Here is a 25,550-nt window from a genome sequence, read left to right on the forward strand (position 1 = left end):
TCATTCAGTTTTCAGTCCACCTCATTATCTACTCATCTATCCCATACAACAGCAGCTTCTCTGTTAGGATCCTGTGGGAGACCGTGTCAAAGTCCTTTCTGAAGTCTGGGTGGACAATGTCCACTGCTCTCTCCTCATTTAACAGGTCAATTATTTCATCACAATTTTCCTAGTGAAAAAATTTTCCTAGTGTTGCAATGTATTTCTTGTCCTTTTAACTTCACACAAATGTTCAATACCCGGCTAAAGGGGTGTGATAGTTTATTGACATGTTACCAGCAAATGTATACATTAAGAAGCAAAGAAAAGAGCTCTGCAAAGCACAGCTCAATTTGGATTTTCAGCAACCTAGCTAACAGGCAGCTGATGTACAGTTCGTGGAGTATCTTCAGTGATAATTACCCATCTGTATTTTCAAACAGGAACACGTAGTACCTTATTACACTGATAGTACATTATTCTGTAAGTGTATAATGTAGTAAATTATGTAACATTTATTCTTTAAACAATAAATTTCCTTTAAGGCACTTAGAGTCCCATGTCTTTTGAAATAATCTAGAGTTTGAGAATGCTAAATATGATCATACTGTAATAAAAAATAATGACAATGAGATACTACATATCAGAAAATATATTCTGAGTATATTTTAGAGTGCGTTGTATGTATGTTAGTATACTTTCTAATGTATGCATAAAAAAAAAAAAAAGGAAGTTCTATTTGTTGAGTGATAGTTCTGGCTTATTATTATTGCTCATTCACTGTGTTAATGAGTGAGCATAAATGATTTAAATCACAACCTAGCAGCTTTTATGTTTGATTTACTTTCTTTTTAGACACACTAATACTTTTTAATAAAGCTTTGCAATTCGAGATTATAGGACATTCATGGAGAAGCCCTCTAAGCAATTTACAAATTCCATTCACAAAACCCTGTGGATAAAGATTATCCTTACTGTAGAAGATCAGAAAACTAAGGAACCAGGTTTCAATAATCCTCTTATGGTTACCGTAGAGAACAATTCTCAGTCCTTACTTTTAGCCCTTGTTTTAATTATTTCTTTCATACCCTTACTTAGTTTTCCAAAAGGAATGTTTGAAATGGAACACCACGTTAATTCATAAAATCTATAGAGGTAGGTTTGAAAGAATAATGTTCGGCAAGGCAGTGTATGCTTTCTAGTAGGAAAAGATGATGTTTGCAAGAAAGCTTTTCTGAGAAGGACAGTCTCCTCCTCAGACTGCAGCAGAGTGTCCCTTCAGGCAGTGGTTCACTGCAGACCTGTCTGACTTCTTGCAACTGCAGTTAGTTTAGACTAAGAATTGGAATATCTTCATCAGTACAATTCACTTGGGTAGTTGCTCTCCTCAACTGTGATGAGAGTCCACATAAGTCAGACTGTACAGACAGACTGTAAGTATATAGCATGTCTCTTTTTCCATATCTGAGAAGAGGGAATCAAGATGATTAATGTATTTCTTACTTTGATTAAAAGGGAATTGTAGGATGGAATATTACCTTACCTTCTGACAATGGATCACTGTCCAGAAGAGCTACTAGAACAAAACCTTATGTCACAGGTATACGATTGAATGAGATATAATATATTGATTGTAACATATTCAAAGCTGGTGTGGTAACCATTCTCATACCCATACTATTTGCTAATTATCCAATGTATAACTTTAGAGATGTGGCTACTGCAGCAGTGCCCTAGAATTCTGTAACTTTAAGGTGTCCTTAAATAACTTGCAAAACCAGCCTAGAAAGAATAAAGATCAGATAGTGAAAAATTTTTTATTATGTAAGAAATCAGTATCCTTTTAGTCTAGCCTCTTCTGTGGCTGCAGCTGAAACAAAGGAATACACATTTCCAGAGAAAGGAAGTAAAGGAACAGACTGTAATGTAGAAATCCTGCAAGACTAACTGGTGTTTATTCCTTTTCTTTTTCCTTCCCTTCCCTTCCCTTCCCTTCCCTTCCCTTCCCTTCCCTTCCCTTCCCTTTTCTTTCACTTTTCTTTTTTCTTTTTTCTTTTCTTTTCCTTTTTTTTTTTTTTTTTTTTTTTTTAATAGCTGAATTGTTGTGCATGTCTTTTTGGAGCTAAGTTCTATGTTAGGGAACTGTCATGTACTGAAAGGTTTCAGGACTTTATATATTTAAAAATTGATGCAACCTTGAAGGATAAGATGTTATTGGGTCCTCTAAATCTTTACAGACACAGCTATTAGCCTGTTCCTACTGTTTTTCTTGTTGTTATTAGGAATATGCACTGGTGAGGCCGCACCTTGAGTACTCTGTACAGTTTTGGGCCCCTCACTGTAAGAAAGACACCGAGGCCCTGGAGTGTGTCCAGAGGAGGGCAACAAACCTGGTGAGGGGTCTGGAGCACAGGCCTTATGAGGAGCAGCTGAACAAGCTGGGATTTTTCAGTTTAGAGAAGAGGAGGCTCAGGGGAGACCTTATTGCTCTAACTACCTGAAGGGAGGTTGGAGTGAGCTGGGGATCAGCCTCTTCTCTCATGTGACTAGTGATAGGATTAGAGGAAATGGCTTCAAGCTGCACCAGGGAAGATTCAGGCTGGATGTTAGGAAATATTACTTCTCTGAAAAAGTGGTCAGGCACTGGAATGGGCTGCCCAGAGAGGCGGTGGAGTCACCAACACTGGAGGTGTGCAAGGAATGTTTGGACATTGTTTTGAGGGACATGGTTTAGTGAGAACTGTTGGTGATGGGTGGATGGTTGGACTGCATGATCCTGTGGGTCTTTTCCAACCTCGGTGATTCTATGATTCTATGATTCTATGAATATTATGTCATGATAAAATGCTCCAAGTCCATAAGAGAACACTGAGGAAAATTAACACTGGTTTTCAATACATCTTGTAAGAGATTAATTCTGTCACATATACTCCTGTGTAGTACTTCAGTCTTCAAAAGTTACATCCAAAATCAATGGAAGAGTCATATATCTTGTCTACTTGACAATAGACAGAAAAGCAGTTTAAAATGTCTAGTTTGATTTGTTGTCTTTCAGGATATAATTCTGGCTGCATGATCAGAATAATTCTATGTAACCTCTGCTCTCAATCTCTCACACCATCATATCACACCCTCCAGATTAAAGCATGTTATAGCTCTGGGGTAAGGAGTAGTAATGATTCTGGAATCCTTACAACCTTCTTTAGTCTGGTAAAATTTTGCCTCCTAGTTTCTTGGGAAATGGACTCATTTATTGTTTGATTTGGATCAGCAGAATGTGTCCTGCTGATTATTGAAAGGTAGAGAATAATGCTCAATTGTCTGTGTACCCTGATTAAATATCCAGTCCCTTCGACCTTTTACAAATGTGCAAAGCTGCCCTGTATGAGGATAAGTTCACTATGATGTCATGAACTGTATGGTATGGCAAGTATTTAAATATCATAATCGCAACACAGATATTTACTGGTAGCACTATATATTGCAGAAAGATGACACTAGTATTTAGAAAAACTGGAAGATGGAAATTACATCCTCTTTCTAGAAGGAGATGAAGAAACACTTTGGCCGAAGGCAAATAAAGAAAGAAAATATTTTATTATATTAAAAAAAACCCTGAGAGTTGGCAAGGAGCTGAATACAGATACCCCACTAAGCTGCACAACAATTTTCTCTTCTAATTCCTCCACTCTCCAAGATGAACTGTTCAAAGGTCCAATTAGTCCCTTAATAATCATGACTATTATCTAATGATGAATAAACCATCTACAGAAAATACTGCTAGCACATGCACAGCTGTTACCATATGCTGGAAGTTTCTTACATGACCTTGGTTGCTACAGTACCTACCACCTGAAATAGGACATGGAAATATTGCCAGCTTAAATTAAACTAGCAAGCTGTTCCTTTCCCAAGGCTGTTCAGCCATTAACATAAAACACAAACCAAGTAGTTATTGCAAGTTTTGACTACCCGTTCCTAAGCTGAAGAGGTGAAATTCTGGAAAGAATTTCAGTTCATCATTATTAATGAGACTAAAAATAGAAAATACAAGTACTTGATTTCAAAAGATCCCCAATTATCTGTTGCTTTTAGAAATGGAATCTTAATCTGTGTAGAGATGCAAGAAGAAGAAAGGCCCTGGAAATGAGCTCCCTAACACTCTTGAGTTTATTTAGAACAAAGGCACAAAAGCGGGAATTTGGCAAAGAAGTTCAACACGCTTTTCTTTATTCAAGAAGTAGGAAGTATGTGACCTTGCATGGGGTTTTCTGTTAGTCTGCCATAAGGTCTATTTCTAGCAACCCGAGATATTTTAATAAAAGTAATCCTTTAAAACCTTTCCAAAACTAAACTTTCAAATATGAAGTTGTAGTAAGGCGGTGCCAGCTTAATTATGTATGCCTTAGTCAAGTAGTAAATATTTTAATCTTCTGGAACTTTAATGTTATCCTTTCTAATCCGTACAACCATTTCTATATTATACTAATATCACACTGCTGAATTTTGATATAAACCTTAAATCAAGTACGGACAGTGCTTAGGACAAATTTCCTGCTTTTTTAGAACAAGTTTGATGAAACCAGTGTAATTTTTAGGCCAGGAAAATTATTTTGTCTTTAATTGCTTAAATTATCTGTTTGGTTTAATATAATACAATAAAGGAATGAAAGAGATGGAGGGAATGAAAACTGTGGGTTGAATTACAGTGCCTGCAAGTACTCCCAGTACTATTTTGTCTTATAGAATGAGTTCAGTGTGAGTTGTAAGAGTTTAAAACTCAGTTTCTTTAGTAATCTTTGTAGTATGGCTGGGTCACATGAACTTTTCCTACTTTCAGAAAGCTGAAACTAATTCTTTAAGGGAGTTTTGTTGTCAATATAATGACTCTTTTGACTCATTTTGTTGTACATGTACATCTTCTAATATTTGCTTAAAAACAAATGTTTCAGAAAGCACTTCAGAAATTATTTGTTACAATAGGGATACTGGAATCTCTCAAGGGATGCCTGTTCATTATTTTTTTCTTTTGAGGCCTTCTATCTATCCACTAGATACTGAAATCAAAAGACATTAAACATATAACTACAACTATTTCTGCAATCTACAAACATTTCATGTTACTTCAAACAAGAGACAAGATTTTCTGCAAGTTATGGTCCAACTTCTCATCAGACAGCAAAGAAATGGAAAATTAGAATTAGACAATCACAGAAATTGTCTGGCTTCTACATAACTTCACAACAATCTTTTTCATACAGCATACTTACAATTGTCTTCCTCACCTACTCAATAAACAGTAATTCTCTGTTTTAGTACCTCCTTTAAAGCATGTTTTGAGTGTCACATTAAAGCACAAAATGTCTGTACCATTACCAGATCAACAGCTCATTCGTACAGTGAATCTGACATATACTTCCAATGTCTGTGCTCCAGTGGCACATGGAGTACAGTGAAGAAGTATAAGGACCTCATTGTGTGTCCTGCTAAACAAAACATTCCCAGTCAATAGATAATGAACAATTATCAGGACACTGCTTGTCATGTTTTATAGCAAGGAAAACTCAAGCTTAATGCGAACAATGGATGCTTTGGTATTGCATTTGCAAAAGCCAAGACTTTCCTCACCACAATTACAATGGAACTATGTTGTCATATGCTTTAGAATACTTGTAATTATCACTGTCACTTCAATCATTATGATTTGAAAAGCTCAACACATTAATCCAATTTATGGTGCAAACTGAACAGTTAGTTTGTGCGTAAATGCTCAGGTATATTCAAGTGTACTGAAGTTAGAGTAAGCCATATTTAAAACTTGAATCTGTAGGAATTTATAGTAATCTCATAGAGCAAACTTGAATTGCAGTTACTTTATGATTGCAATTCTAGTGCTCTGTATCCCTCTTGTAACATCCATTTTTCTGTTTTGTTAGGCATTGCTAGAACTCAGTCTATGCCTTTCTCAACAGAGCTGATCAATATATAAGTTAATGATCACCTGAGGAGCCTAAAGTGATTTCAATTGGAGAGGAAAATGGTTTTGTATAATTTTATATGTATTGTAATGATTTTACGGAGACTCAGCAGAGGAAAACTATCCCAAAATAGTTCCTCGACATCGATAAACTAGCTGTTGGCACCACTTAAGACATGGCTGTCTACAGTAGCACAAGACTGGGATTTGAGACTAGAAAGTCCCTATGGTTCTAACTGCCATGTGTTTCCAGTTGATGGGCAATCTTTTTGTAATGGCTTTACAGGTGTAGATTATCAAACTCCTTTTACCAGCTTTCATGGGAGAGGAAAATTACAAATTTGGTCATTTTTAAATAAATTCACATACAATTTAAAGAATTTGGACCTTCATCATGTCTTCATGTCACTTCTTTTAACCAGTAGTTTTGTAACACTTCAAACAGAATGTCTTTTTTTTTTTTTTTTTTCCAGAGGCCATATCTACGTTAGGTTGCTAAGTGATTTATGTTCCTTTTGTCCTGCTTATAGAGAGCAAGATGTGCTCATCACTAGCATCTGTTTGAAAAGCAGTGCACTAGAAGCTGAATCCAAGGTCTTGCTGAGTGAGGAACATATTAGAAAGTAGAGATGGGAGTTGAAAATTTGTGGTTTTTTTTACTTATTTCTTTAAAAAATTTTCATTGTTTTTCTTAATAGTATGTTTCCATCACAATGGCACTCATTTTTTACTGTCAACCCTGGCACCTATTCTGCTGCCTCAGCAATCTTTCCTATTTGGCTGCTTCACAACTTTATTTCTGTTTGGGTGAAAAACTGCTTTCAGAATACTTTCAGGATCTATCTTTTCCTTCTGCATACTCCCTCCAGTTCAACCATCTGTGCAAATTAACGATGCTGAAATGCTTTCTAGAGCCTTTTATAAATTGTGGATAAATGGTTCAGACCACCTAAGTGACCTGGATCCAGGTCACTGAAGAAGCTGAGGCATGATTTTGATGAGGTTTGCCCCACTTCACATCAGGGGCTCTAAAACAGCAGGGACTGTAAGCAAATGAGAGGGGTGAAATGACAATGCCTAAAATCAGCTTGTCTAGAAAAGGCAAAATGTTCTACAGTCATATCTAAAATTCTCTAAGCCCAGTCTCATGGGCTTAGACTTCTAACTATAAGCATGAGTTAGGTGACACCATGAAACCTGGATTTACAAATTTGAGGTTTTTAAGAATGTAGGACTGAAAATGTGTACCTCAAACCTGGGGGTATTTGTGCAGTTCACTGTAGTTGTGGGCAGCCACGGAATGGGTGAAAGGCCACACAGGTGACAGAATATGGTCCAAAGAACTTTCTGAACTAAGGTGCTGGGTCCAGAATATTAGATCAATCTTCTTTTGAAAATACAAAATAATATGGTGATGTTGCTTGTCTTGGGCTTCACTGTATTGCTATTCAGGGCCTTCAGACAGACATACAGATATTTAGGCTGGGGAGAGCTATGAATGTAAAGGAACATAAATTCATGATTGTCACCCTGGACACCTTGCTGTCATCAGAGCTGAGTGTGGAAGGGGACAGGCACTCACAGCTCCTGGAAAAGAGCTACAGCATGGAAGTCTTCAGGAAAAGGAGAAAGGGAGCTCAGATTCAAAGTGTGAGGAGCAAGAGGCATTGTCCAACATCACTGAATAGAACAGCTCACAGTGTGCTTTCTTCATTCGAGGCTCAGGCATCTGTTCAGACACGAAACACTTTGAGAAGCATTTTAGTTTACTTTCTATAACTATTCTGTCACACCAAACTTTTAATGCTTCAAATTGTCAAATTTAAAGTTCAAGGGAAATATGATCAAACCTCAATTTGTACTGTGACATCAGACGTTTGAAAGAGCCCTGAAACTTTCCACCCTTCCTCTCCTGGCAATATTGCAGAGACAGAAGGAATGGATAGGTTCAGAATAACATTGCAGGAGAAGTAGTACAGGCAAAATAGGGGGGCTGCATTCATAAGTGGCTTTCTGCTCACCTATAAATTTGGAATGTCATCTCAAGGTTTTTATGGAAGCCAATGTAGTCACTGTTAGACAGTGGGAAAGATATTTTTCATTTTCTACGGAAACATCTCTTCTCTAGTCTCATTTTGCATCTATAGGGCTAACACCTTAGACAGTCTGATCTACTTCTTAAAAATATACATCTCTCAGCTCCAGGTGTTATAATGATAACCTCATTTTAAAGATCCACTCTGTAGGCCAGTTTTTCCTAACTTCATTTAATTGAATGACCATGACAGTGTTTTCAGAAAAAAAAATAAAAATCTACAGACTAACACTGAAGCGTTCCCACCATTGTCTTCATTTACAAGCAACTAAAAATTAGTCCAAAGTTTAAATGTACATATATTACAAAATGAAAGGAACTTTTGCTTGGTACTTTGGGGAGTATGTGTGGTTTCTTTCTAATTTCACAGACTAGTATTCATATTAAACACAACTAGTGATGCATGGAGCACAGTTTGAAAAATACAGCACAAAGAAACCATTGCAGATTCTTTAATGAGTGAAAATTTAATGATGCCTGGGTTCAGGTGATGATGCCAACAGACATTAACAGTCAACACTGGGCAAACTCAGAAGGAGCAAATTCCCTAGGAACAATATGTGGAAGCTCACAGATTTGTTTCCTTCTTGCCTCCATGCTTCAGTGCCATGCTTCAATGCTCTGAGGAAAAAAATACTCTTTTCTGAAAAATTAAATAAAGTGGTTATACATTATCAGTGTTAAAACCAAAAGCATGGCACAAAGCCTATATTTTTCTGAATCCACAGAGCCCTTAAATTTATTTAAGTTGGATAACAATGTAACAAGAAAAGCATTTGACAGATTAGGATATTCTTGTGTTGAACCTGGCAAATCTATTTCACTGAAATAATAACTCCTCCTTGAGGCTCAGATGCTACCCTTCTCAAAGAAAATACCACCTCAGACATCTTGTCATGTATTGCTGGTTTTCTTTAACATTGCTCATTCAGAAACATAAGAGTGATTAGCTTTTTAATTTCCCTTTCCTTGCTTAGAAATTGTTATCTTGAATTACGTCACTCTCAGCTTTGCTGTTTCAGTCATGAATCTCAATCAATTTTATTTTCTAGAAATAGTGGTAATGCACTAAACATGCACTATTATTATAACCTATTTAAAATCCCTGGGACAGCTGCTTTAGAACATATTTCCTTGAAAATAGTTTTCAGCCTGAAAAGCAGGATTAATTAGCTTTACAATGACCTACATAGATTGTTCAAAGGGTCTGATTGCTATCAGCCATTCAAGGAAAAATCTAAGCAAATTGTACTCTTGTTGTCATACAGGGGCCATAGAAAAAGAGAGCACATTTACAAGGGAAAAAAAAAATATGCTAGAGACCATACAAACTATTGACAACATCTTCCAGTTCATTTCAACTTATACTCAATGAAAAGTTGATCAGAACCTGAGAACCAAAGCAATTCACTATTAATTCACTATCATAAATATGAACAACAGTGACTGTTCACTGTACATGCCTGATGATCGTTTCAGTGCTGCCTGTCTGTAAAAAAGGTAAACATCATTTTCTGCTCATGTGGCACCTTTCATTTTTTTATCTGGCGTTCTCCATACTGTTTGTATCTTCAGAAGAATTATGAAATTGAATCCTTTTTGCAATAACATTTGTAAGAGAAGGTGAATCATCCCAGTATATGCAGCACGTGTCCATTCTCTCATAGCAATAAAGCATAATGATTAAATTGCAGAGTGTACAAAAAGTAGGATATATGAGGAAAGATCACATCAAGTCTTTGTGTGGATAGGGCTTCTGTCAAGTCTGCTGCAATACAGCAGGAAGAAAGTCTAGGTAGGGCAACAGTGATGATTTTAAGCACATGGAAGATAGGGAGGTGATACGAGACAACCAGTGAGGCTTCACCATGGGTAAGTCCTGTCTGACCAACCTAGTGGCTTTCTGTGATGGAGTTACTGCATTAATGGACAGAGCCACTGATATCAGCTATCTCAACTTCAGTAAGGCCTTTGACACAGTCTCCACAACATCCTTCTTTCTAAATTGGAAAGATATGGATATGAGGAACTGGTTGCAAGATCATACCCAGAGAGTAGTGGTCTATTGTTTAATGTCCAGATGGAAATTAGAGATGAGTGGTGTCCCTCAAGGGTCAGTACTAGGACAAATGCTCTTGAATATCTTCATCAGTGACATCAACAGTGGGATCAAGTGCATCCTCAGCAAGTTTGCATATGACACCAAGCTGTGTGGTGTGGTCAACATGCCTGAGAGATAGGACGCTTGGAGTGCTGCATCCAGATGTGGACTCCTCAGTACAGAAGAGACATGGACCTGTTGGAGTGCATCCAGAAAAGGGCCGCAAAAATGATCCAAGGGATGGAACACCTCTCCTACAAGGACAGGCTGAGAAAGCTGATGCTGTTAAGCCTGGAAAAGAGAAAACTCCAAGGTCTGTTGTGATAGGATAAGGAGAAGTGGTTTCAAACTAAAAGGAGAGATTTTGATTGGATATATGGAAGAGGTTTTTTACAGTGAGGGTGGTGAGGCATTGGAACAGGTTGCCCAGAGACGTGATGGATGCCCCACCCATGAAGATATTCAAGGTCAGGCTGAGTGGGTTTCTGAGCAACCTGATCTAGATGTAGGTGTCCCTGTTCATTGCACTGGGAGTTGGACTAGATGACTTTTAAAGGTCCCTTTCAACTCAAACAAGTCCATGATTCTATGATTAGAACTGCTCAGCAGATGACATAGGGCCAAGACAGTTCATCCTCCCATCTCCCAGGTCAACAGATCATCAATGACTTGAACACCATTGTACAAGATCCAATACTCCATCCCTACACTTAAACAAAGAGAAACCTGAGCAGAGGGGAGGAGATTTTCTTTCTTGTTGTTTGTTATATTTTCTTGCAGTTATCCACAGTGCCTCCATAATGCACTCTGTTACTCATAGTTTCTTCACAACTTCTGAACATAGGGCACTACAGGACTTCTGCTAGTTGCCTGTTTGATTATTCCCAAATCAACAGCCTACAATGCTATCTATACTTTCACTTTTGCCACCTTCCATTGAGAACCACAGACTCATAGTGTTCAGGCAAGCTTGAGTAACATATCAGAAATGAACGAATCACCTATAATAGAAAGTCAAAATAAATAAGTATCTTCTGTCCTTACTCCATCATGATGTATGAGGATCCTTGAGTAAGACTGACCATCTCACTGAAGAGACTTCAAATTCCTCATTGAAGTTTTCTTTCAACCTTACTTCTCCATACATAATGTTGATCAAAGTAATTATTGGAAGCGAGTTAAACTTTGCTTTAATTTTGCTGAGAAAGAGTAAGATAAATGCCTTAGATGTTCAGACTCACAATCCACCTGGCACAACATCTGCTATCACAGTACTACATAATGACTTTTGGAGGATTTCAGAGCACATGCCTCTTGGCAGCTCTGTTCAGCAGTGCTCTAACATACCTGCACTGCTCTTCTGATGTATTCTTATTCTACTTTCCCAATCTACCTTCATTCTACCTAGCTACCTTGATGGAATGAAGTCTGCCTGAAATCCCATAAGCCTTTTCTATCTCAGGCAAATCAAGGAAGGAAAAAACAAACAAACAAACAAACAAACAAAAAAACAGCAACATAAACTAAACAAAACAAAAAGAAAAAAAAAGAAAGAAAAAGAAGGAAAACAACAACAACAACAACAAAATTTGGGAATAAAGGAATCAACCTTAGGGCAAGCTTAATGCAATCATTTGAAATCTTGCATGGAGCATTGTCTACAGGCAAATTCACAGAGTCCTTGGACAGAAACCCCATCAGAATTTTGTCTACATAGTATTTCTGACCTCAGCTTTCTCCTCTCCTCCATATGGCAGCTGTTCCATCCTTCTACTCGTTTTATTTGCTTTTGTTTGTAACCTCTCTAACTCAGCCAAGCCCTTTATGACATGCAGAGTCCAAAACTGAACACAGTACTCACAGGTAATGCATCAACAAAAATGACACTGCCTCATTCTCAGTTCTCCTTCCTGGTGATGCCTAACATTTTGTTGTTTTATTTCATGTGTCTGCTATATACTGAACTAGTGGTTATGGAGGATTGTCAGTGTTGACTCCAATTCCCTCTGGAACAGTAGCTGACTGTTTGAAACTCAGCATTGAGTAAGCATGTTTTCAACTACTGTTCCTTTGATGTCCAACCTAATGTTTTCAACACTGCTGTTCCATCCCTACCTCCAGCCTGCCCACTCAGTCAGTTTAGTGAGGTTCTTCACTACAAGTGGGGCATTTGATGATCTCAAAAAGCTTAACATAAGCTGCAAGCTTGATGGTTTTCTTGGGTATTCCCTTCTACAGTCATTGATGAAGATGTTGTATGCAGCTGATCCTAGTTTCACTCCTGTAGGAACTCTTTTTTTTCATAATAATAAATTTTCAAAATGAGATCTACTATGAGTCATGCAAGGTGAGTAATTCTAATGCAGGATCTTGACATTTCGTTTAATTAGCATTTAATTCAGCATGCATAATCCACGTGCAACAGTGAGAAGAAGAACAGTACAAGATTGGAGTTCATCAGTGCCATTAAGAAGGCAAAGCCTCATCTGCCCAGGTCTGATTTTGTAGTACATCTGCCACCTTCCCTCATGCAGTTTGATAGCATCATTGTTTCTAGGAGACAAGGTTTTTCAGACAGCTGCAAGGTACCTACAGAGTACAGAGATGTGCATTGTCTGGTGGTCAACGGGGAGTCCAGGTTAGAATGAACTCTGTGAGCAAATTATTTTCACTGCTTTATCCTTTAACTGCTGTACATAAAATGTTGCTAACGCTGCATCTCTTGAGGAGGTTGAAAAGCTTTGCTCATTAATATTGGTGGAGTTCAGAGCTGAATATGAAAATGGTATTAAGTTACAAAGTAAAATCATAACAGTAAACGTTTCCCTGAGAAGCCAAGTCTAAATCAGCTCCAAAATATGTCATCTCCCCAGAGTTCTGTTACATCTGTGATACCAGATACAAAAACCTTGGTAAAGCCTCTCTGACTCATTAAGAGGGAAGCTGAAAAAGCCAAGGCCAAAGAAGATACAAAAATTATCCAGCCAAATGTACAGTCTGCTCACAATAGTGTAGAGAGCAGAAATTCTAAAAGCATTAAAGTTGTTGTTGTTTGCAACTGTTAAAGGCACCCAACTTGGGCAATGACAATCAGGTCATCCAAGCTTCTGTCCCAGTCATATCTATGTCCTTTGTGACTAAAGCGATCTTTGCCTTTCCGAAGAGGAGAGTTGCCAAGAGAGGGACACATTGAGATGCCATGCTCAGAGCTGTATCTGAAAGGCACCAGAACTGGGATTCTGCAGTAATCACCATTAACCAGTCAGGATTCAGAGGAGCAAACTTGTTCCTATACGTAAGCAAATTGAGCAGCCAAGGTTTGTATGACATCTAACCTACAGTTTTGGACTATAACTTATTGATCCCACTTCAAAACTGGTCTGGGTAGTGGAAGTAAGAATTGTAAGAATAGTCTTTTTTTTTTTTTAGGAAGACTGAACACAAACAGTGAAGCAAATAAAGGCTGGCAGCAAATTATGCAAGCTGTGGTTGCCCTATTCTTGCACACCAGATTTACAGATAAAGAAAAGCTTTTAATCAATACCAGTAAAACTTCCTCCTACACGGTTTGTTACAGTCTCAGAAAAACAACAGCTCAATCAGGTAAAACTGCTCTTGTCTCCCAGCAGAAGGATGCCCCAGGACAAGCTTTATCCCAGCTTTGTTTTCTGCAGTAATAATTTAGAGGACTTGCAAAAGATCTTACAAGTTCACTCAGGATAGCTAAGTGTTTCTGTAGGATGTGTTAAATTTCGTAATAAAATGAGAGGCAAAAAGAAACTGCAACTCTGTGTCGTAGAACGAAGGCTGACTGAATGTTGATCATTTAGAAATGTCCTAGAGGGCATGCTATAATATAAATTGGTTTATGGTATTAATAAGGAGAGAATTCAAAGGCTGACTGCTGGCAGAGGAGAACTTAACCTGGCCCAAAACTTTGAAATCACCCAAAATAATAGAGGCAGCATTGAAAAATTACAAGATATGTGAGTATAACACAGAGACAATCATACTGCTTCAGTAAACAAAATATTAAGCCAGTTGGAAGGAACTTGCTCTCCTGAGGGCTGTTTCCATGTGAAGGAGCTCATTTTACATCAGGTTGTCAGCAGAAAATGGCCCAATGTCATAAGTGCCTGAAGATATGATGCTGGGCCAGGAAATGCAATGGTGACTGTCAAGCAGCATATCAGATGCAGTGTACAAAATTAATCCAAGGACAGAAGGAAGCAAGCAGAGGGAGAAAAGGATTAAGCCTATGGGAAACATGCACATTCTCATACATGAAACAAAACAAAACAAAACAAAACAAAAAAGTAAAAATCAGTTTTTAGACACCGCAAACATCTTTAAAATAGTTCTGAGAGATGTTGTCTGAAGCAATGAGTTCATGTTCACGACCCTGGCAAATGCTCTGCCAGGTGGAGGGCTCTCTCCTGCTCCAGGAATACAGAAGCCTTGGTGAAGTGAAAAGTTAGGCAGTGAGTTCCCAGACAATGAAAATTTGATATTTATTATTTAGCGGGGACAAGGACGATTTTTTTCAGATGTGGAACTGGATTCCAGCTGCTTATAGATGAACACTGGGAAAGAGAAGAGGGTGCAAGGCTTGAGCTGAGGTTGTATTAGATTTAATATTGGCCACAACATATAGATTATGGCTCTGTGTGTCCTCCAAAAGAGTCTGTTAGAAGCTACCTCAGCTAGACACTAAAAGAAGATTTCTGGATGGGAAAGTAGATTGACTCAGGCAGGAAACAGAAATTTAAGGCAAAAATCCCACTTAAAACAAGAAGTATAGACAAAAAAAAAAGAGCAAAGAACAAGTCAAATCCTGGTAGTTTCATGAAGCATAGTTGACTGAATGAGGTGTTTATTTTTGTGGCAAAATGTCGAGGAAGGCTGGGGGATGAAGGAAAAAATATGACGTCAGTATTAGACCCAATCAAACATTCCAACTTTGACAATATCCAGAAATTCTGTATATCCATCAAAATTTTTACTGATGTGTATTTTTAGCAACAAACACACAGGAGAACAGATGTTGATCACTAATAGACTTGCTGCTGTTAGTGATAAAGAAATGGATGACTTGATAAAGGAAAATTAAAAGACCAATACAGTTACTAGCATAATTGTATTTCCCCTGCTTTACATACTCCTTTAAGTTTATGAACTTCCTGAACTGATGATTTGATATAGATGCCATGTTTAATTAGCGTATGCTCTGTGAATATTTATTTGTTAATATTGTTTGCTTGGTTCTGAACTTAAATGGACTTCTTTCTGAACTTACACGGACTTCTTTCTGAACTTACATAGACCTCTATGATATTATGTATCAGTAAGTTGCATAATATAAATATTTAAGTAGGTAGAATGTATTTATAAAGCTATTTACTTTCACAGCTTTGAAACTTGTGCAACCCTATATTCCTGTGCAAAGGGAAATGCTCAGCAGTTTTTCTACTTATTACTTCATTGTTCATAATTTTATAGATATTTCTTTTCTACATTGAAAATTTATTTTGTTTGTTCTTTCTCTCTTTGTGTAAAAATTATTCCAAACATCTGGTTACTCTTGCTTTTCTCTGTATCTTTTCTAGGTTGACTTCATTTAATTTAGTTCTAATTCTACTATACGGAAAGACCAGATCTACACATGGTATTCAAGATATGTATACATTTAAAGTGACATATTGATTTCTCCTCTGCTCTTAGCTTTTGTCCAAAGCAGATTCTCTATCATAATAGACAATGGAAAATTTCAGTAACTTCCATATAGGTTCATTTTATTGAAGAGTTTCTTTTGTACTCATTCATAAACTGGAGAAATTCTGTCAGATTCCCTGCTCTTCACAACTTTGCATTAACTCTGTGATTTTTAACAATCACACCTCAGTCTTTTTTGGACACTTTTATTGTTGCTTTACTCTTTATTTGGTAAAGTTTTTGTACATAGGTCCCTCAGAAATTAACACCTCCTATTTATTTCCATGGAAACTACAACATATGCAAAGAGCACAATTAAACTATCTGATAGAGCAAATTCTCAGCTACAGAACACTATTTTTTCTGCAGTCACCACCATTAGCCATGCATTTTCACTAGCACTCATAAAAATCTGCACCAGCAGAGGTGACCTACTGTTTCACATCTGCTATGATGGCATTACTGCTAGGAGAATATTGTCTGTGTAGTGTGTCTTTCATTGGCCTGAACAGATGGAAGTTAGAAGGTGCCAGATCCAGATTATAAGTGTGGGTGCAATAGATCAGTCCAGCCAAGATTGTCAGTGTGCTCCACAATCTTCAAACTGGTATGGGGCCTGGAGTTATTGTGTTGCAAGAGAAAGGTTGTCATCTTCTCTGGTCTGGCTCTGTAACTTCAAGCCTTCAGCTTAGTGTCGCAATGTAGTGATCACTGATCAGCTGATGGTTTGTCCAGGTCCCGGGAAATCCAGAAGGATCACCCCTTTCCCATCCTAAAAGACACATCATTTTACCTGCTGAGTGCTGCATCTTGAACTACTACTTCAATGGAGAATTTGTACGTCAGCTCTGCTGTTTTGACTCTGGCTCATAGTGGTGACACCATGTCTCTTCACCAGCAATGATGTGATTAAAGAAATTGTCACCTTCAGCCTCATATAGGTTCAATAAGTCCTGACAAACCTGTATATGGTGTTCTTTCTGTTCCTGTGTGAGCATTCATTGGATGCACCTGAAGCAAACTTTGCAATATTCCAACGTCAGCACTGTTTCCAGTGCACTGAAGTTGATATTCACTTCCAAAAACAATTTTTGTAATCCACCGATTTGTGTGGATAAACTGATGGAGACACTCTTCGTTTCATGGCATTATAGTTGTGCATGGCCATCCAGAATATGTCTTTCACAATGTTTTCACCACTGCTGAAACATACCACCCACCACCTCAATGTGCTCACATCCACTGTTTGGTCTCCATAAATGCTCATTATGCCTCAGTGAATTTCAATGGGTGCAATACTTTCCACATGGAGGAATTCAGTGACACACTTTTGCTTCACACACACTTCCATGTCAGACGTCATTTTTATCAGACAGCTTCTGCTGCCATCTGTCACACTACAACAAAATGTAATGAAAAATTGGTGGGACAGTTCACCCTCTACTGCCATACCACCAACATCCACCTCTGATGATGTGAGCCAACATAATTAAGTAGAAGGCATTTCTTTTGAAGCAGCCCTCACACTCTTCAAATTTTCCCACTGGGATATGGTTTCCACCTTTTTGGGAGGACATATATTTTACAGCTACTTTAATCTTTCATTCTACTTTACGAAGCTGGATCCTTTCCTTTTTGTAGTTGGGCTTTCATTGAATGGTTCTGTTTAATTAACAGCGTTCCTCTGATGTGGTGGTTTTAAACATTATCCATGTAAGCTACTAAAAACTGTCCTTTTAGCTGCTCCTTTTGAACTTCCTTTTAACCAGTTTTCTCATAGTAATGTAGTTATAATTTTAAAAAAGAAAATGGTTTTGTGCTGCTATAATCCAGTTCAGCATACTTATATTAGAGGGTACGATGGTAATTATGCAGTGCCTCTTTCATAGATTTTATCTGTGTATTATTACTAATTAGCTACATCAAGAAAGGCTTCAGGAAGTATAGCTTATTTCTGAAGCAAACTTTTCTGGATAAGTCTGGATAAGGACAAAGTTTACCTCTCCATTGTAAGGTTTCAATACAGGGCATAAAAATCTGGCTATCACTTTTTGAACTCATCCATTTAAATTTCCTTTACTTTAAGAAAAAAATGGCTCAGACTACCTTAAAAAATAATCTATCAAAATATTAAAAACATTTTACCTGGGTTCTTAGAAAAATCTCTTCCAAAATTCTCATTGAGTTGCAGTTCAGTGGTGCTAAAGGAAAGCTGCATGGCATACACTCTGTCCTGATTTGAGAATTCTCACACAATGAATGTATTGAATTTTTTCCAAAGTGCCCCTATTTTACAGCCCCAAATAAACTCTTTGTCTGCTGTAAGTAGACACTGTTGATCACTCATGATATATTTTCTTCCTGAGCCCTGATTTTTCAGTATTGGAAAACTTTGGCAATGATTTCATAATAAATGGAAATAATGCCTGAGTAAGAACTGCAGAACAACTTTTTCCCAAGTGATATCATATACTGCTTGTATGTCAATTCTTCATATAAAATGTTTCCTGACAATCTATGACATCAGGGCCAAGACTAACTCGTTTTATGGCAGCAACCAAAGCATATAATTAAAATTAAACTCAGAAGGCTTGAAGGAACTGTCTGTTGGGAAGGAAAAATAGACCAAGAGGTATTTGAAGACTTCTGCAAGTCCACACAACAAACATCTATGATGAAGCAAACTCAGCAAGGAGCTTTTGCTAGCGACCTCAATAGAATCAGATACGAAGGATCTAGATCTTAATGTTTTCAGTACTTGGGAACATAAAGAGAGGAAAGATTTAGATTATAATTCATACAGTTTTAACAGTATTTAAAGTACAGAATTAAAGTAGATACTAGAATTCACTGCAAATTCAAGATTAAAAAAAATCATAATTGAATATTTATATTACCCAATAATTACATTGAAAACTTCACCTCTGATTAACTAAAAACTTTCTGTGATAACTGTCACTGTATTTCATATAATCAACAAGAGAACGCTACATGTACTACAGTCAGTTACAATATGCAGCCTAACTTAGTAGATGAAAATAGCTTAAAAGTAATATCCATCAGAACTTGTGCATCTGTGTACAAGTTGTTGCCTCTTGTGTAGTGGCTGCAGTAGAAGCACAGAGAAAAAGAATCAAAAACAACCACTCTTTGTACTGTACTACAAAATTTTTTTGCATGGTCCAATTGTATTGCCTCTAGGCTTCTTTTCATCTGTTTTAAGGTAAAACAAGATCCCAAGAACTTGGCCAACTGATGTCTGAAGAGGACTTAAATGCCAGGTATGAACCAAAACTTTTATACTAAAAATACTGACAATTTCCTAAACTTTATAATACATGCAGTATAGAGGACTGCACCTGTGAAAATGCTGAACACCTTGGCATTTCACTTGCACTAAATCTCAGTCAGGCTTTGCTAGAGAAACTGGAGCAAAAGTTCCAAAAAACTCCAAATACAGGATGGAGTAATGGTAAGCCAAGCAGAATTTTATAGAACAAGAACTAAGAATCTTTGTGACTAACTTCTGCCAGGGAAAAGAGAGAATGAGATCAGTGTGATTTGTTGTTGCATGTACATCTTATTCTCACAAAAAAGACCTCTGCCTGGATTCCGTTTGTACAATGGGACCTGAAGTCTCACCTCTGTGACAACTTGGATGGGCAGTTTTCATATTAAATAAATGTGTAGTTCACAAAACTGACCAGCAGAGAGCAACATATTTAAATCTGAAATGAACATGATATCTTGACAAACTAATTATTACATTACTGTGCATAAAACTGTATAATGCAGTATGTTAAATGTAAGGCCCTGTTACATTAGTCACAGCCACTCACTGCCAATGCATTCCAATGTAATGTCTAACCCAGAAAAACATGTATGCAAATCATCAGAATTCTTGCTTTTAATTTGCATGATGTTGAGGAGTTCTTCTGAGGTTATGATGTATGGCAAACTGGTAAAATTAAACACAGATGTACTTTCATTTCACACACAAAATATAACTGGAAAGCCTTAACAGGGAATTTGCACAATGAAATTATTCCCTCTAGCCACCTGAAGTGGTCATCTAACTCAGAATGAACTCAGCTTGCATAAGGTATATTGGGCAAATGAAAACTATGTGTCTTATCTGTACATTTTTCTCTGTCTGCTGGGGGAAAAGGTTTACTACCCTCTTTATATGGAAGCCCCTGAAATTTCCCAGTCTGGAATTACTCCAGCCATGTTCTTAGTGTGGTCATTGGACATCAGCTGTGAAAACAGTCTGCACATTTCAGACTGAGGGCATCACTGAGGCAACCTACTCAGCCCAGTCACCCTAAGAGATGCAGAGTGAATTTCTCCCCTTTGGTGAAACTGGTGGTCTAGGCAAAGACATTTCTTGATCTTGTCTCCATTTCTTCTAGATTCCTAGAGACATAAGATCAGCTTCAAATGAAGTCTTCAAGCTGTATCAAGGACAGAATAGCATGTTTTCCCTGATGATGGGAGACTGACTTCATGCCTATTCCAGCCCTCAGGGTTATACTGACAGATAAAGTCTGCTGAGAAGCAACCCACGTGTCGACAATTAACGTTTCTCAATTCTGTCAGTCCCATTCCTTTCCTTGGTGTTGCACATGATAGCCATTATATAGGCAGTTGTCTTAGAACAGTCTTCAGTGAATTCCCCGGCAAATGTGAAGTAGCATTTGCAATGCAAATCTTCAACTGTCCCAGTCATGTAATATTTCTAATGCACTTTTCCCATCCCCATTATTTTTCCACTCTGTCTCAAAGAAAAGGTGACAAAGAGGTACTGTCTAACTATTTCAACTTCTTTACAATTAAATTAGAACATTTTCTTTGTTTAAGATCCAGAAAATGGCAAAAAAAAAAAAAAGAAAAACCTTAGAAATACACTTAGAAAGTAAATTAAGCTATTGAGCACCTAACAGCAACACTGTACATACACCGTGGTGAAGCAGAAGTAGGCAAAAACTTCCAATTTTCCACAAAAATCTTCCTGACTTGTCAAATTAAATTATTCGTACTGTTTCCACGTAGTCTCACCCAGAAAGTATTCTTGCAATCTGGCTTGCAAAAAGGGATATCCACTGTAAATTTTAATTAAATATTGCAAAATATTTCCAGAAAGTGAAGTTGAAATTCACACAAAGACTCCAGAGCAGCAGACTGATCAAAGAAATCATGCTCAATTAGTCAGGGAAAAGGAATTATAACGTGTCTGGGCAAGATACTAGATACCTTACACATTATCAGTGTTCAAAACAAACAGCATACAGAATATGTAGAGCAGAAGTCACTCTGAATTGTTACTCAGATTAATTCCCAAATATTCCAAAGTCTGAAAGAGTATGGAGATCTTTATAACACAAAAACATAAAAATGTCACTGAATTAATGACTCATTTCAAAAGATCCTCCCATCTTGCCTCCCAAAATCATAGACGTATCACAGTGAAGGGGATGTAATATAAACCTATAAAGGGAGAAAACATACTTCCCAGTTCTTAGAGCTAGCAAGAAGTGTAGCAGCAATGAAAGGAAGTAAAGATATATCGGTTTCTCTTCATCTTTGTATTTATTTCCTAAGCTACTTGACCTTTCCTATTTGAACCCTGAAAGACAGCAGAGCTCAAATAGCTTCCTCTCTGATCAAAATAATCACTGATATTTGTGGTAAAAAGAGTGAGTCTTAATACATAGAATATTTGCATTTCAAATGATTTAAAATGCCACAGCTCAGTGAAGTCTGATATAATGCCAGGAGGCTTCTTACCTCATGTATGTATGGCATAGAATACTTTGAAGCATCTAATAACACCTTAATGCGACATATCTTAAATCATTCACTTCACTTGGACAATAACCTTGGCTTTTCTCATTACTAAATGCCACTGGCATTTGTATTACCAGTGTCCATGAGACTGCATTATCATAGGAAACATGAAAAATCTCCAACTGGGAACCTGCAATAGCCCTTGAGCAGAACAGGTATGAGCGATCCCTCAGAAAGGAAGGTCTGCTTGCAAGAGAAGTTACAGGCTCCATCTGAATTGGAGGGATTAGGGATAAAAGCTGAAAGAACACAAGTACATCATTAGAGGACAGTACAACAAGTGAAATACACCTTTGTCTCTCAGAAGATTACTCAATCCCATTATATACCCTCTTCCTGCTAGCCACATTATTATATTTGTCCTTCCCAATAACAAGGACGAAGAAAAATGCAAAGTGATATGTATCTTTTTCATCTCATGCCATATCTCCTCTTATGTTATGTTATGTTATTTATTTATTTATTTATTATCTACTTATTGTAAGATCACTCCCTAAAGTAAGGAAATAATAGGAAAAAAGACAGACTGGGGATTCACTTCTCTGCAACAAACTGAAGTGCGCTTAGCACTCCTTCCTACTTGTGTCTGAACACATCCCTGCCTCAGCTAGCATCTTTGCAATGTGTCTGTCATTAAGGTAAAAAGTGCTATAAGATCCAACAGTTTCAGTCGAGAGGTATTTATTCCAAGAGTAGCTCTGGGACTACATAAACACTAGGTTCACATGAGACCATGAAGAATAAAGAAATAACCTTTCCAGCATTAAGGATACCAAATATGTTCTGCAGTAACATGGGCTTCCTATTAACCTACATTATTAAAGACATGTCCCTTAACATTCAGAACTGTCAAAAAGATATGCAGCTTTGACAGTACTGATATGAACTGTGTAGAGTCATCATCATAATAGAATTGTTTGAGATGGAAAGAACCTTTAATGGCTAATATAATAAACAGGAGTACCCACATCTCAATTATGTGGCTCAGAGATTGATCCAGACTGACCTTGAAGGGGGTCATGGCTCCAGGAATGGAACATCCACTTCCTTCTTACAGCCTCACTTTAGATACTGAAAGGCTGCTTTCGTGTCTCCCCAGAATGTTCTCTTCTCCAAGCTGTGCAGCCCTAATTCTCTCAACCTGTTCTAGAAGGAAGGGATTTTCCTCCCCCAGCCCCCACCAAAAGGTCAGGCACATGAGATTCAGGGATGTGAGAGATATGAGAAGATTGGGCTGCTCCAGAAGACTGAGGCAAAGAATTCATTGAATATCTAAGCCTTCTCCATGTCTGTTGTGGCCAGTTTTCCCTTCTTATCAGAGGGGGTGCACTCTCTTTGGCCTGTCTCTTCTGACAAATGTAACAGGCCCATCATCTTCAAAATCACAAATTCTACCAGGGCACAGTTAATACAGACCAGACTGCCTCTATTCTTAACTTCTTTAATGAACTCCTCTGCACTGGTGAGCACCAGGTGCAGTAATGCTTCTCCTCTTCCCAGTTTGTCTAATATCATGACCAGGAAGTTATACTGAGCACACTCCAGGAGTCTCCAGGATTGCTTGCAGACTCCCATATGGTTTTCCCCAACAGATATTTGTGTGGTTAAAATAACCCATCAAGATGAGAGCCTGCAGACATGACGCTATATATTCATTGACTATTGTATATTTAAGAGATACAAGACAACAAATAAATCCAGAGGAGGATTAGAGGGCTAAGCTTCTGGAATTACTGTTGTTTATTTGAAGCTAAAGACATCAATATTTAGAAAGTTCTTAGCAATTGTACCATCCCATCTTTTGTAGACTGGTTGTAAGAAACCAAAAGCGTTATGAAAGCTTTCTTTGGAAGATGTTACCATCTTCAAAACCAGCGAGTATATTTCTGACAAATTATTTTAACAAATCTGCTAATCCATGATGTGGACTTCATGGAAAGGTCTTTCTCTGTTGTCAGATCCATTGAGCTGTGATCAGGTCAAGTTATGATGTGTTTTCACCTGTCACACCTGCTAAGTTCTTCAACAGCAGAGATGAAAATGCAGTTTGTAAGCTGCTTGTTTTTACATTATGCAATCACTTTTGAAATAGTTAAAACTCCAAAAAAATCAAGTTAGGTAAGCTGGAATATCATTTGTTGAATATAAATTTCTTGATGTCTGCCCATAAGGGGAAAATAAGTCACTTTATGTATTTCTGAACAGAAAATGTGGCGTTGCAAAGCCTATGAATTACATAGTGTTCTCCTTGAAAAATAGAATTGCATAATATGTTGTTTTACTACTGCACGTAGTAAAAAATCATTCTTAGGTCCCAAAGCCAGAAAAAACAACACATGAAAGGACAAACTGACTACAAGTTCACTGCTTTGGATATAAAAAGGTATCTGGCATGATGAAGTCTTTTTTAGTCCATGTGTTTTTCATTTGAATTGGTTCATGTAAGGTTCTTTCAAGGGGAGGAAAAAAATGCGATAAATCTCCTTAGGAATAGAGCTGTGCAAGCTTGGGAAACTCGTTGGACAAGCCAGCTTCTTTTGTCTGCCAAATTCTAGGGGCACAACAGCCTAATGAGAGCTTAATTAAAATTGATGTGAAAAAATTAAACACTTTAAAGTATTGTTTTGGGGATTGCAAAGCCCATGCCAGTGAAAGTCAATCATTTTGTGGCTTTGGAATTTAGTTTAATTAATATTTTTTTCTTTTTATCTGCAGGCCTCTCTTGCTATCTGTTGTCTCGCCATCTGAAAAGAAACAAACCAGGAAAAATTGTGTTAGGAAAAAGTCCATCTACCTCTTTTCCTCAGTTTCCCTAGGTCCACGGGGGAGAATATTTAAATGTTCACATCAGAGTTTAGATGCATTTCCCCTTTCAGGACATTTTTCTACGTGGTCTTTTGCATGCAAGCATGAAATCATTCTGTCTGCACTCTGAGCATATGTGCATTCACTCTACGCATCCTTGGATGAGCACGCTGCTTAGCACAAATTGATATTTTCTGTCTTTCAGCAGGGGCTTTAGTTTGGGCTCCACACTAAATGCAGTAACATGGCTTCCAGTTTAGAGCTGTCATACATCCAGCTGGCTCAAATCTTGGGCCGAGAAACTTCTATTCTGCCTGCAAAAGTCTATGTAGACATACTCTGATACTCATTCACACTGGGCTTGATCTGATGCCTGCTGGAATAAATGATAGTCTTTAGACTTCAGTAGGTTTTGCAATAATCTTTTTTCAATGCTTGCATGAAGTATTTATCACTCAGAACTTCTAGGGACTAAAGCAGGTCTCAGGATGCTCAGTATCTAAGAAGAGTTAGCTTTTGCCATTTCAGTTCAGATGTCCATTCCGCACAAACATCAACAGTCTTGTTCCAAGGGAGCTCTGGTTTTAGTGACAGATTTAATGAGCATGAGCATCATTCATCACGTCAGTAACTCTGTTGGCACCTCTGCCTCAAGAACTTGGAACTCCAGTAAATTCAGGGATGCAAGTGGAACTTGCTTTGTTTATAGCACTGATTAGAGCCTATTGTGCACCAGTAGGATAGGGAATCAGTGGTGTAACCTCAACCTGATGACTGTGAATAGCCTGTCTTTATGAGAACAAAAGTTACTTGAAGGAAAATTTGCATCATAAGTGAATGTAGTTTTAAATAAAACAGTTTTCTCCAAACCCTTAGAAATAACACTCTCTATACATGCTCTAACAAGGCTTCAATGGCAGGCAAGTAATTCTGTTTATTTTTACATCCAACATATTTACTTAAGCTAGAACAGAAAAGTTTAGTCTATTGGCAGTGATTTTTGGGGGTTGTTGATTCTTTTCATTTGGCAAAAG

The 25,550-nt window shown here is 37.6% G+C and overlaps 1 non-coding gene across 1 annotated transcript in view; it reads right to left on the reverse strand.

The window, feature by feature from the left end:
* Positions 1 to 2,709: 2,709 nt before the first annotated feature.
* LOC112532525 overlaps positions 2,710 to 25,550 on the reverse strand; it is a 243,058-nt gene continuing 220,217 nt past the window's right edge. Inside the window, exon 15 of the transcript XR_003075402.3 lies at positions 2,710 to 24,455. This is a non-coding gene — a transcript (uncharacterized LOC112532525). The remainder of the gene's footprint in view (positions 24,456 to 25,550) is intronic.

Source organism: Gallus gallus, chromosome 5 (assembly GCF_016699485.2).
Source record: "Gallus gallus isolate bGalGal1 chromosome 5, bGalGal1.mat.broiler.GRCg7b, whole genome shotgun sequence".
NCBI classification, from domain to species: Eukaryota; Metazoa; Chordata; class Aves; order Galliformes; family Phasianidae; genus Gallus; species Gallus gallus.